Source organism: Delphinapterus leucas, chromosome 17 (genome assembly GCF_059928025.1).
Source record: "Delphinapterus leucas isolate spDelLeu-1000000601 "Yukka" chromosome 17, BTC_Dleu_Yukka2, whole genome shotgun sequence".
Classification (NCBI taxonomy): Eukaryota; Metazoa; Chordata; class Mammalia; order Artiodactyla; family Monodontidae; genus Delphinapterus; species Delphinapterus leucas.
In genome coordinates this window covers 10,029,224-10,042,763 of record NC_143145.1, presented here as the reverse complement: position 1 = coordinate 10,042,763, position 13,540 = coordinate 10,029,224, and the positions used below count along the sequence as shown (strand labels likewise).

At 43.7% G+C, this 13,540-nt stretch overlaps 1 long non-coding RNA gene across 5 annotated transcripts in view; it reads left to right on the top strand.

Moving 5' to 3' along the window:
• LOC111164402 (uncharacterized) overlaps window positions 1-13,540 on the top strand; it is a 55,725-nt gene that overhangs the window by 40,227 nt on the left and 1,958 nt on the right. For 4 of the 5 annotated variants that reach the window (XR_016388286.1, XR_016388288.1, XR_016388287.1 and 1 more), the window contains one exon: window positions 1-13,540. This exon is cut by the window's left edge. This is a non-coding gene — a long non-coding RNA (uncharacterized LOC111164402). The other variant, XR_016388285.1, reaches the window with a different exon arrangement.

Sequence of the window (13,540 nt, the reverse complement as noted above, 5' to 3'; positions counted from 1 at the left end):
ATCAACTGCATTCTTGGCATAAATGCCATTTGGTCATTTGCCTTCATTTATGAAGAATTTTGGGGGCGGGATAGGGACTGGGTATGAGAATTTTTATTGGTTGTTATTTTATTTCAGCACTTTAGAAATTTTATTCCATTGACTTGCATCTATAATTTCTGTTGAAAAGTCAGTTATCAAACTTGTTGCTATTACTTTGAACGTAAGGTATCTTTTTTTATCTGGATGCTTTTAAGACTTTTCCTTTGATTTTTAGCAGTTTTACTATGATATGCTTAGATGTAGTTTTCTTTATATTTATCCCATATATGGGTTAAAAATTTCTTTATTCTGTAGCTTGATATCTTCCAGTAGTTTTAGAAACTTTTCAGTCAAATAAATATTTGAAATTTTGCCTTTTCCTCTTTTCATTTTTGGGATTTCAATGACACATATATTAGATGTTTTCAGTATGTCCCAAATGCCTCTTATGATTTTTTCTGTATTTTCTACCATAATTTTGTGTGTGTGTGCGTGTTCTTTAATTTGAATATTTTTAGTGACTCTGAGTCACAAATCTGCACTTTAGCTGCTTCTAATGTGCTATTAAAGACATTTACTGTATCCTCCTTTGTTCTCTTTTAAAAATTTTCTAGAATTCCCATTTGATGCTTTTAAAAAGGGATTTCAATTTTCTGATAATCTATTCCACCTTCCCATCTACTTCCTTGAATAGATAACTTTAATCTGGATGATAGTAAAGTCTACATCTGATAACCCCAATATGTAGATAACCTGGAGATTCACTTATGCCATTTCCGCCCCCTCTTGGTTTTTGTTCACTTTTTTCTACTTCCTGGCGTGCCTATACATTTTATACGTTTTTGATTGAATGCCAGATATTTTGTCTAAAACAATGTAGAGGCTCTTGGTGAAGTGGTCTTTCTCCAGATAGGATTTAATTTTCTTTAGGCAGACGAGTATGAACACATCACCTTGGTTCCATGTGAGACTGGGTTTGGGGCTGTTAGGGCTGATCTATTTCAGGTTTGTTCTTCAATTTTAATTGAAATAGAGTTGACATACAATATTATTATGTTAGTTTCAGGTGTACTACATAATGATTTGACATTTGCATACATTATGAAATGATCATGAGAAGTTTAGTAACCATCTGTTTCCATACAAAGTTATTACAATATTATTGACCATATTTCTTATGCTGAATATTATATACCTGTGACTTATTTATTATATAACAGGATGTTTGTACCTCTTAATCCCCTACACATATTTCACCCATCCCCAGCCCCCTCGCTTCTGACAACCACCCATTTATTCTTTGTACCTGTGAGTCTGTTTTTGTTTTGTTTTGTTTTTTAGGTTCCACATACAAGTGAGATCATGAGTTGTTTTCTCTGATTTATTTCACTTAGCAGAATACCCTCTAGATCCATCCATGTTGTTAGCAATGGGAAGATATTTTTAATGGCTGAGTAGTATTCCATTGTCTGTATATACTACATCTTCTTTATCCATTCGTCTATTGATGGACACTTAGGTTGCTTCCGTATCTTGGCTATTGTAAATAATGCTGTGGTGAACATTGGAGTGCATGTATCTTTTCAAATTAGTGTTTTCGTTTTCTTTGGGTAAATAGCCAGTAGTGAAATTGCTGGATCATATGGCAGTTCTATTTTTAATCTTTTGAGGAACCTCCATATTGTCTACCGTAGTGGCTGCACCAGTTTACATTCCCACCATCAGTGCACGAGGGTTCCCTTTTCTCCACACCCTCTCCAGCATTTATTGTTTGTAGATTTTTTGATGATGGCCATTCTGACTGGTGTGAGATGATATCTCATTGTAGTTTTTTTTTTTTTTTTTTTTGCGGTACGCGGGCCTCTCACTGCTGTGGCCTCTCCCGTTGCGGAGCACAGGCTCCGGACGCGCAGGCTTAGCGGCCATGGCTCACGGGCCCAGCCGCTCCACGGCATGTGGGATCTTCCTGGACCGGGGCACGAACCGGTGTCCCCTGCATCAGCAGGCGGACTCTCAACCACTGCGCCACCAGGGAAGCCCCCTCGTTGTAGTTTTGATTTGCATTTCTCTAATGATTAGTGATGTTGAGCGTCTTTTCATGTGAATTGCTTTGATTTTTGAATCAAGTACAGTGTCAGCTCTCAAGTTCTCTGTACTAATCATTGCTACTGTTAGGCAGTGAATACAAAAGACGTCACATAGTCAGAACTGCTGAATCTTGGTGCCTTTGAATTTCCTCCTGCATCATTGTTCTATGAAGCCCAGTTCATAGCACCTATCATAACACCTCACGCACAGTAGATGCTCAGAAATGCTCGATTAACCATCCAAAAGGATGCAGTTATACCCCTCTATTTTGCAGGGTTGTCCAGAAATTAACTTTTTCAGTCGTCTTGGGGTATCACATTTTTTTCTTTTTCTGAAATTCTCTCACGTCCAGAGACCTCTATCAGAGCACTGGCATGAGGCCTTTGATTTTTAATTGCATGTGTTTAGTCAGAGAGCCGAGGAGGGGGAAGAAATACCAGAAGCTATTGTTCTTGGCTATCCAGGGTCACAGTGGCACCTCTGTAAGCCTGAGAACTCAATTCCATCAGTGCATCCAGGTGGAACCAGTCGCAGGGCCTGCTGCCTGCCACCTGAACTGCCAAGAGCCTGATGAATGGACTGACATACCAAATTAATAAATTCCTCTGTGACATTTACATGACTTGAGCACCGGAACAGCGAGTGTTCATAGAACACTTCCTCTTGGGAGAAATGTCACCTACAGAGAGCAAACCACTGATCTGAAGGATGTTTAGGGAGCACAGAATTGTACATAGAGAGATTCTTTATAAAGACGATGTGCACTGGGGCATTGGAAAATGTATTTCCTTTCCTGATTTAGAGACATTTTTGTTCATTTGTTCATTTATTTATTCATTCCATATCTCTTGAACCTGCCCTGTGTTGGGAACTGGCAATACCAGAATTAATATATTTCCATCTCTGTTCTTAAGAGGGTTTCAGTTTAGTGGAGAAGATGGAGAAAGAGAAAACTAGCACATTCGGATCACCTTTATCCTAAGATGCTCTTGAACTTAAGCTGCACTGTTAACTGAGTTATAGCTTATGAGGACAAGAGAAACACTATACAGTAAGTCCCCTACATACGAACAAGTTCCATTCCAAGAGTGCGTTCATAAGTCTAATTTGTTCGTAAGTCCAACAAAGTTAGCCTAGGTGCCCAACTAACACAATTGGCTACACTGTACCAGCTACATCACCACTGCTTTTATGCTCGATTCCGGACATCCTGGGCTTGAAATGAAGATACTGTGCTACTGTCCTCGCTACAGCACCGTACAGTAAAGTCCACAAGAGCACAGCCGCTTGTAGAGGATGCACGCACGTGACAGTGTGCGCCAGACACGTGAACTAACTTACGTGATTGGACATGAGAATGCACGATCGCATCTTTGAAAGTTCGCAGCTTGGAAGGTTCGTGTGTAGAGGACTTACTGAAATGTACAAGTGCTTTTAAGACACATCTCAAGTTCACAAACATTTCAGTATGGAAGAATATATGTGCATCTTACTTTTGAGGACATGGGGTTCTTACCTTAGCATATGACATGTGCTGAGATGGAAGTATGAACCCCATTCAGGAAGACAGGAGGGGACCCCGCCCTAGAAAGGTGCCCCCCATTAACACCTGGGGTGATACCATAGGGTGACCATTGACATTTGTGCTTCGGTGATCTCTCTCTAAAGACCTGGGACTCTCCTCGGGAAGCAGAAACAGGTTCCCTTCTTCTGATGGGAAGAGCCTCAAAGTGATGCCGGAAAGTGGCCAGATTCAGGGAGGAGTGAAGAACTGGGGTGGCTATTTTTGCAGTTGACTACGATGACTCACGCATATGTGTGTGGTTGAAGTTGGCTGTCTATGTAGGGAACATGGGGCAGGAAGAAAAGCTAGATAATTGAAAAAAATTAAGGTTGTACACCACCTCATTAAATAAAAGTTAATTTGCTGAAAGTGTTATCAATGCTTCTCCTACAGTCTTCTCTAAATCCCTGGAACCAATCTGGGGAGGACAGAGAGACATACAGTCAGGTTTCACCCACCCAAGCTTGCGTGATGGCCTTTACAGGACGCCTGTGATGAGGGGATTAGCCTCCAGGACACAGGTGCTCATCGAAGTCTGGGGACTAGTGCAGGCTGGTGGGGAGATGAGAAACTCTTTTAAGTAGTCAGCAAGTTGAGACAGCAGGGAAGGAGAGGACCCAGAGATTCAAACTCAGGGTTAGAAACTAGATAATTAGGTAAGATGACGTTTGAATAGGTCAAAGTCTGGATTCTTGTAAACACCAAGTAACCACCATATTGTTTTTCCTATATGTGACCTGTAGCATTTTGCTGTGCTGGGGACACCTGCTAAGGTTCCAGTGTGATCCTAAATCATAACTTGGCATCTTAGGACTTTTAAAAGGCTTATTAAGTTCTTAATATAGTGCCTGACCCATAGTCAGCTCTCAACAAATGATTGCCATTATGCTATTATTACTATTTTTGTTTAGTTACAATTTTGCATATTGAATTTTTTGGTTTTCACCCCTCTCTTTATCAAGATGCTCTGTCCCCGTGAGCACTGCTGTCAGTCAGGTGAGTGGGAACCCAGCTTGAGGAAACAGCTGGGAGGGGGTGGAATGGAGGTGGTGGAATACGAACACATTCTGTATCCTTCCTAAAAATGGCTCTCATGGGAGAAAATTACTAATCACTGCCATTCTTCTGCATCTGGTGTTAATTATTCCAGGTAAAGAACACTAAAAATGGAGTGTTAAGTTCTTAATTTAGAGTATTTGGGGGGGGGTTGGAGTTATTCATTTTATTAGTCACTATCCAAGGCTTTGAAAAGAGAAGTTCTGATGTTGAAGGAAATATAGCTCACTTGGGTTATGAGGCTTTTCTTTTGAGTACCCTTGCCCTGGATTTAGAAACAGGTGGGCCCTTGCAGGTTTTTTAGGTGTTTGGTGTGCTCTAATATGAGAGGAACGAGGGTAAGTAACCAAGATGAACTTCACACTCACACGGACTATTGCAGTCGCCTTCTAATCAGCCTCCTGCTTCCACTCTATTCCCCTCCAACCCTTTCTCCGTATGGTTGCCAGAGTGGGTCTCTTAAAATCAGATGTTGACATTTCATCAAAAGCAGATTTCCATTACACTGGGTGAAATCTCATTTCTTACTTAGGACTTCAGAGCTTGGTCTTGTACTCACATCTTCAAATGCATCTCTTGTCTCCTCTTTGTTGACTAAGCTCCAGCCATATTGGTTTCCTTTTAGCTTGTTTCTGCACCTGCAATGCTCCCTCTCATAATTCCCTCCTTCTTATCCTTTGGGTCTCAGCCTAAATCATCTTCCTATAGAGGTTTTCCCTAATCACCATTTTAAAAGCAGAACCTCCTTAAGACATAAGAACTTTTGTTCTTTTCAATTCCTTGATTAGTGACTCATAACATGAACAGCCCTACCCCCCCAAACGCTTTAAATTTCCCCAGCCAGTCGTTTTTCTCTCCTAAGTAGACAGTAGTGATATCAATGGATAATTATTTTATTTGTTAAATTGTACAGTGCCTTTCTATCCCCCTATCCTGTGGCCAGAGCTTCCTATCATGAACTGGGTTCTGCCAGACCCATCCAGTCATAAGGTTGAGCAGGCCCAGGAAAAATCATCACTAAGTGAGAGTGGGATCAGGCTTGAGCAAGTTCAGGGAGTAGAAGTAAGTTACATAAAGCCTGTGTCATCTACCACTGACGCTGTCAAGCGGAACCCAGGTCCATGCTGATGCTATGCAGGATTTTGTGTTATTGACTCATTTACTTTGTAAACTCTCAGATTGTGATGCTGTCCTGCATCTCCTGGATGAGAAAGGCACATATCCAGAGAGATGGGATTCCATCGTAAGCGTCAGCATAGTACTTGGCAAATAGAAATCACTTAGTAAATCTTAGCTACACTGATACTTTCTCCATCACATGTAACTATCAAAATGGCCCCCTGCCCTGGAGTAGGTAGAATTGACTGACTCTATCTGTCCTCCCCGTCGGTGGTTGTTAATACATTTTTCTGCTGAGATTTTCCGACAGACAATGCCAGATAACATAATGGCGGAGTCGATGGTTTAAAATTGCCCACTGTATTTCCAACATAAGAAACAGAGCGCTCCCGCATGAAAAGGAGCCCGCGGTGTGGATCTCTTTTTCTTTTGTCTGCTCCAGAGTCACTACTGATGGGCTGCAGCCTGGATGTGGTTGATCAGGTGTGGAATGATAGAAAGATAAAATCTTGTAAAGGGGATTTATGGTTGTTAAATTAATTGAAATACTTCAGGATCTACAAATTCATATTCAGAGTCCAAACTATTTGGAAAATATATGAAAATCAGTGAAAAATTCTGGACTGTTTTCTTTGTGTGTTTGACTTTGGACATGGTTGGGGTGCTTTTGTGAAGAACTAACAAGGAGAGAGTCAGTGACTTGAGGGGACTGACCCAGAGTCTCTATCTCTGTACCTGTTGGACTGACTTTTAGCTTTATTTCTGGTCCCATGGAGAAGAATATTGATCATGTCTAAGAATATACAACACTAAATCAATGCTTTGTTAGTTCTTATTTAGTTAGTTTGTTAGTTCTATAGTTTCCCTGTAGAAACAGGGAGCATTAGGGTTGGAAGAGAGTATCCTGGCCAGCACTCCTAATTTGGCAGTTAGGGAAATTCAGGTTCAGAGAGGTTAGATGGTGGCCCAAATCTTAGGGGCGAGTTAGCAGAGGAATTGGGATTCAAAATAGGACTCTGGTCTCATCTTGTCACGTACTTCCTGTTGCATCAATGAAATGAACCTACTAGCTACTGTTCTTACTATATCCTGGAGGAACAGAAGCAGAGACTGGCAGAGACTAAATGAAAGGAAGCGGTGATGTGGGTCTTCTACCCAGCGTGTCACATCCCCACTCTTTTCACACTTGCACATTACTTCATGGTGGATGCACTGAAGCTTCATTTTTGATGCACAAGCTGTTGGGCCATCTTAGAGTGATGGTCTCTTGGCGTGTCTTAATTAAGATCCCTTGACGATAATCAAGATAATGTTATTAATAACCATAGCTAATATTTTTGGAATAATGATGAGACAGCTGTCTATAAACTGTACTTTTTAATCCTTCATGACAGCCACAGGAGGCGAACACTGTGATGATTCCATGGACAGGTAAGAAACCGAGGCATAGAGAGGTGAATAAGCTACCCAAGGTCACCCAGAGGGTAAATAATGAAGCTGGGATGTGAGTTCTGTTCTGTTGTCACTGGGTTTTACCAAGGGTTCAACATCACTACTTGCACCCAATCAGGAGCTAAAGGGAACCTGTAGGACACCTTGGGTCCCTAATGCCTTGTGTAATAATGGCCACCCCAAACACAAATGTGAACAGAAACATACACCCCCGTATGCAGTATGGTGTTAAGGGGTCCTTTACCTGCTCTGCCGTCTCTTGCTTTCTTACTGTTTTTGAAAATGAAAAAATCTGCACTTTTAAGAATAACTAAATGTAATGTGCAATAATTGATTCACTGATAGATTAAACAAAAAAGCAAAAAGAAAACCATAGTTTTAAGACATTATTATTAAGACAATTAGGGAGATTTAAATGTGGACTGTATATTACCTAACACTATATCCATGTTAAATTTCCTGAGCAGGTTGTTTTGTGATTATGTCCCAGACCTTAGGAGTCAGAACTTAGGGGTAAAGGGCCATGATATCGAATTTGATCAAGTGCTCTTACTGGTAAACCTAGCAGAAGGGTATACAGGCATTCATTGTATTATTATTTCAACTTTTCTGTACAATTGAATTCTCTATAATGAAAAATTGAAAAAACTCCCACTTTTTATAGTTGCCACAAAAGTAAAACATTTTTATTGTGTAAAATTAAAAACTTGGTAAAGAAAAAATTGAAGAATATAAATATATAATCCTACAACCGAAAGCACTGGTTTTAAAAAAATCTAAACTGCTATGCACAGATAGAAATAGATATTACATCGTCATCCTGTAATACATTGTGTACATGTGCATATGTGACTCAAACAAAAGTTTCATAAAATTATAGCTGTCTTTGCTATGTTCACTGCCTTTTATACGTCCGTCCAATTTCTTTTTTCTTTTCGCCGCACTATGTGGCATGCAGGATCTTAGTTCCCTGACCAGGGATCGAACTGGTGCCCCCTGCAGTGGAAACACGGAGTCCTAACCACTGGACCACGTGGAAATTCCCTCCATTCAATTTCTTAAAAAAATGCTTGCTTGATTTACAAACCCACTAGGCACCGATAGTTTAAAACACATGACCTAGAATAAGTTACTGTTAGGTGATAGGGGTCCTGGACCCAGGGTCACCCTCCACAATCTTCCACTCCCGGTTCTATTATTTGAGGTCTTCCTGGGCATCCCAGGATAATACAGGACAGAAAACCAGTCTGCTTTGCAAGATCTTGGGGTATTTTCCTGACTTCATGATGCCCAGAGGCAGTGCATCTCCAGGTGGGCTTGGCTGCCCTCCAGTGTACCAACCTTCACAAAATCTCACGGAAACAAAGTCCCCTCCAGATGGCAACGTCTTCCCTCCCCTCCACTTCCTGCCAGTCTCACCCAAACAACCCACATCTCTTTATAGGTCGATGGCACCTTGGCAGGAGACACCAGGGAAATGAGCCAGCATAATCCATTCTTCAGGTCAGAGGTGTTTGTGGCCATGGATCGAATTTGGTGATTTCCATAGGACTTGGAGAGTCAGAACTTGAAAGCTGGACCAGGGTGTTTCTCATTTCTTAGTGTCCTGGTACTGCTCAGAGCTATACAACATCCTTGAAATATCCAGCATCAAAAGAAGTGGTAGAATATCAAGATTACATAAATGCTACATGGCAAATATGGGAAGGATGGCTGATCCCAGCTCAATACCTAACAGTAGCCCAAGCACGGAGGAGGCTAGCCTTCTTCCTGCCCCTCTTTCTGTTTTCCTTTTCTTTCTTTCTTCCTCCCTCCCTCCCTCCTTTCTTTCTTTCTTTCCTTTTCTTTCTTTCTCTTTCCTTCTTTCCTTTTCTTTCTTTCTTTCTTTCTCTCTCTCTCTTTCTTTCTTTCTTCTTTCTTTTTCTTTCTTTCTCTTCCTTCCTTCCTTCCTTTCAGAAAATAGCTTTGTATCTTTCACTTCTTTCACTGCGACATTCAATGCATTTCAATATAATTACTTGCCTTTTCTGCTAATGGTGTAGGTTTGGGGAGGGTAAAGACTGTGTGAAATTTTTTCCCCCTCTGCATTCTTAAAACTTAGCACAGAGTCAATAGTTATTTGTTAAATGAATGAATGAATGAATCTTGGGTGTAGTGACCCAGCTCCAAGGATATATAAAGAAACACAGGCCATCAGGGAGCTTTTGAAGCACCGGCCAGTAGAACACAGTGGAGAGAGGTGCAAACTCAACATTCAGGGACTGAAGACCCTCAAGGCCAGTTCATTCCCACTTCATTTGTGGGCCCCGCAGATGTTTGCTCAACAGTGACACTTGGATGGACAGCAGACTCTCAGAAGTAAACACTGGTCCTAGCTTTCTCCATCACAGTCCTGACTCTACTCCAAACTCTGGACTTTTTAAATAGGTACTGTAAGAATTGGTTGATGCTATGGAATAAACTGTGTTGTTAATTGATGGTTAAAACAATAGCACATACACACACACGCACGTGCACACACACACATACACAGAGTCCACAGAACTATGAATAACCAGTCTATTTGTCTCCTTCAAAGGACCTTGAAGCCTTCTGGTTATGGTGACCTGAAGAAGTGGGCAAATCCTCTTGGCGAAAAGCAGGTGTGAAACTGGACAGATTGATCAGATAAGCCATTTCAGGTCCCAGCTGCATGATCCATGTTTCAAATTCCCCTTTCTTCTTCCTCCTTGCCTTCCCCCTTCTCTCTCCCTCTAACCGAACCCCTTCCTTTGACAAGTATTTATTGAGAGCCAGGCCAATCTGGATGGGAAAACCATTAAAACATGATCACACAAGTAAATGTATTATGAACAACTGTGATAACAGCTACGAAGGAAAACTACTTCTGATACCCTTGAGGACCCCAGTCAATCTCCTACTTCACAAAGAACCTGTGTTCAAGTGACATCATGACTTCTCAGGGATGACTTGTTGGGAAGCCGAAGTTCTCGGGGGGCCTCTGTCAGTGAATTTCGGAGGACGCATGTCGTGGGTAAGAGGAAACTTTGGAGATAGATTGTTGCGCACCTATTAGCTTTGTGACCTTGGCTAAGCTTCTCCTCCTCATCTGGGATGATCCTAAACTGGGATAATATCATCCACCTAATAGAATTGTGGAGAGGAGAAAATGAGGTAATTCAGGGAAGTGCTCAGACAAGCGCCTAGAGTGTAGTCAGCACCCAGTAAATCCTGGGTGGACTGGAAGGGTCTTAGAGCACATGACCAAGGAGTGGTGTGGCAGTGGGGTAGCAGGCAGGGGACAACTTAGACAACAGCAGTGGCACTGACTTTCTCAGCAGTGCCCCTGTGATAAGACTCTGCCTACAGACAGTGAACCAGGTGGAATATTCAGAGGCAGGGAGCGTGATGGGCCCAGAGCCAAGGGAGGAAAAGCCATCGAGATGCTGCCGGCCATGCTGGGCTGGGCTACGTGCATGAAGAGCGTCAACAGGGCTTTGCACTTGGTAGGAGGTGAGGACAGAGTTAGCCTGCAGAAAGCCAGCAGTGAGGTGGTGAGACCATGGGGGGTGAACACCTCCTGCCAGAGGAAAATCTGGTCAAAGAATGGTGGTCAGTAGCTTAAGGGGACAGTGGCAATCCGGATGGAGACAGGAGGACACATTTCAGATGGGGATAGTAAAGAGGAGGGTCTGTGGAGTTTGGAGACCAGGAGGCCGCCATCAGCATGGTTTTGCTGGTGATACTCTATCAGGGTTGCTGCCTGGAGTATGTGTTGGCGGAAAGGTTAGGAGTCATTACACTGACCATGGAGACTAATTGAAGTTCAAGGACGGGAGGAGGCAGCAAGACCGGGAGAACCTGGAGGGGCCAAAGTGGCCAGCAGACTTAAAGAGCAGAAGAGAGAAAGCTTTAGAGAGCTGCGGGGGGAGGGTGCTGAGGCTTCCTCAGCACAGGAGGGCCTGGAGGGAGTGAAGATTCAACCAGCTGTGTGGCCGGCACGATGCCCACCATGCTAGGTGTTCAATAAGGTTGACAGTGCAATGAAGAACCCTCAGACGGGCTAGGGAACGTGCATCTTGTTATTCCCATTTTTCAGATGATCAGAGACGCTTAGTGTTTTACGTAAGGTCACACAGCCAGACAGTGGGAGGGCCAAGACTCAAACTTGGGGCTCCAGGGTCCTGGCCTGGGACTCTTTGCTTTCAGCACAATGCTGCCCTCTTAGGATTTGTTGTCTGGCCCCCTGACTCAGGGCCAACCTCCTGTCCCCCTGACAGACTATGGGAAGGCAGGAGGGTGCTGTGCAAAGGAATTTTCAGTTCAGATCCTACTTTTCCACTTGTAAGTTGTGTGGTCTGGGCAAACGTTTTACCTCTTTGAACCTCGTTGTCTCCTCTGTCCAATGGGGGTGATTCAGCCTTTACCCAGCTGTATCTGGGCCAACCAGCTAGAACGTAAGCTCCGTGAGGGCCGGGCCTTTTGTCTGCTTTTTTCACTACTGGATGTCCAGCACTGGCGCCTAGAACAGGGCCTTGAAGAATGCAGTGCCCCATACTTAGGGCTGTTATTCCCAAATATGACCACAAGATGGCAGCAAAGGAGAGCGGGTCCCAAGACAAGGCTGTCACAGTTCTCAGGACTCCTACACACTTCCAGACACCAGGTCTCCCTGCATTAGGACATGGAGGGCTCTCATTGTTTCCTGAGCTTCCCTGACTGTGGGCCGTGCAGATCCCAATTACTTAGCGCCTTTGAAGTGGCCCGCTGCTGCTCAGGTGTGAAGGGACAGCACATTCCATGGGATGCTCTCCGACTGTGGTCTAGCAGAGCCGTGTAAACTACAAAGAAGGGCACTGGATTGGATCTTGAGTCTTAAATGGTGCCCCCTGGGGCATTGGGGTGGGGGATGAGGAATCAGAGTGGGGTGTGGCTTAGATGCCTGGATTGGGAATGTCTAAAGGTATCATCACCTAAACAACAGTTGATGAGGAATCTTTACACCGTCATCTCATTTTGAGACTGGTGTTATGGTTATGGCTGGCGCCTTCAGGTTATATCTCAAATATTTCCTTCTCAGAGATGTTTCCCCTCATTGAAAGTAGCCCCCACTTTGTATCACACTTTTTCAAAGCACTTACCGCCATCAGAAGTAATTTTGTCTCTGTTTTGTAAGTTGCTTTTGTGTGCCTGTGGTTCTCCACTCACCAGGATGTTTAGGACAGTGTCAGAGGGGATTCTAGAAGTGGAGCTATGCCTGGCATACAGGCGAGTGCTCAGACAAGAACTGATGAACGTGGAACAAATTGCACCCCCTGTGTAGCTGTCCCTCTCATGACATCCTGAACTTTTCCTATGATGCATGGATCACACAGTTTTTGGGGGATTTATCTCTTGTTCTGCTCCCCAGGGGTTGCAAGCTCAAGGAGGGAAGGACCACATCCCACGTTCAGTGCCCTGTCCCTGGTGTCTTGCACAGTCCCTGGCACCTGAGGTGACCAGAAAACATTTAGTGGTGGCTTTCTACCCAGGATCACATTGAATTGACACGCCAGCCTCGTGAGGGACAGATACCTATGCCCTTTCTACGTGTCGGGGAGACCGAGGCTCAGAGAGATGAAATAACTGTCCCACCAGGCATTGCAGCTTAGAAGAGGTGGAGGCAGCCTTTGAACTTGGAACTCTACTACCTCTGAATGCAGACATGACCTGAGAAGGAGAATTTTGACTTTTGCTGCTCGTTCTCTCTCTCTTCTTAGTTCCTTTTACTGAGTCTCTTAACCTCACCTCAATCCTCTTATCTGCAATTGGCTTCCAAAGAGGATTCAAATCACCTTGTTTTGCAGGCAGGTGCATCAAGATCCCCGCAGTCCCTGTAATTGGTAGTTATACGGGTACTTGAAATAGCCTTCCTCTGCTGCCTGCTCTCTCTCTGTCTGTTGTTCTGGGCTCTGCAGAAGTGCTCAGCACTTCCAGTACGGCTGGATTCTGCCGTACATGCTGTAAAAAGGTGAGGGCTCTGCCCCAGGCTTTCCTGTTCCCTGCTGATCACCCACCTCCTCTCCTCCAGGAGCTTAGCCTTGGGTGGCAAATCCCGGCCTCCCTTCCTGCACTGGATTTGAGGCTAATGGCATTTCTTCTGCCGGCTTTGGAGGTGTGCCCGGCGGCCCCCATGCTGCTCTCTGCAGCCTGCCTGCCCTGCCCTCACTGCAACAGACGGAGAAAATAAATGAAAGTGAG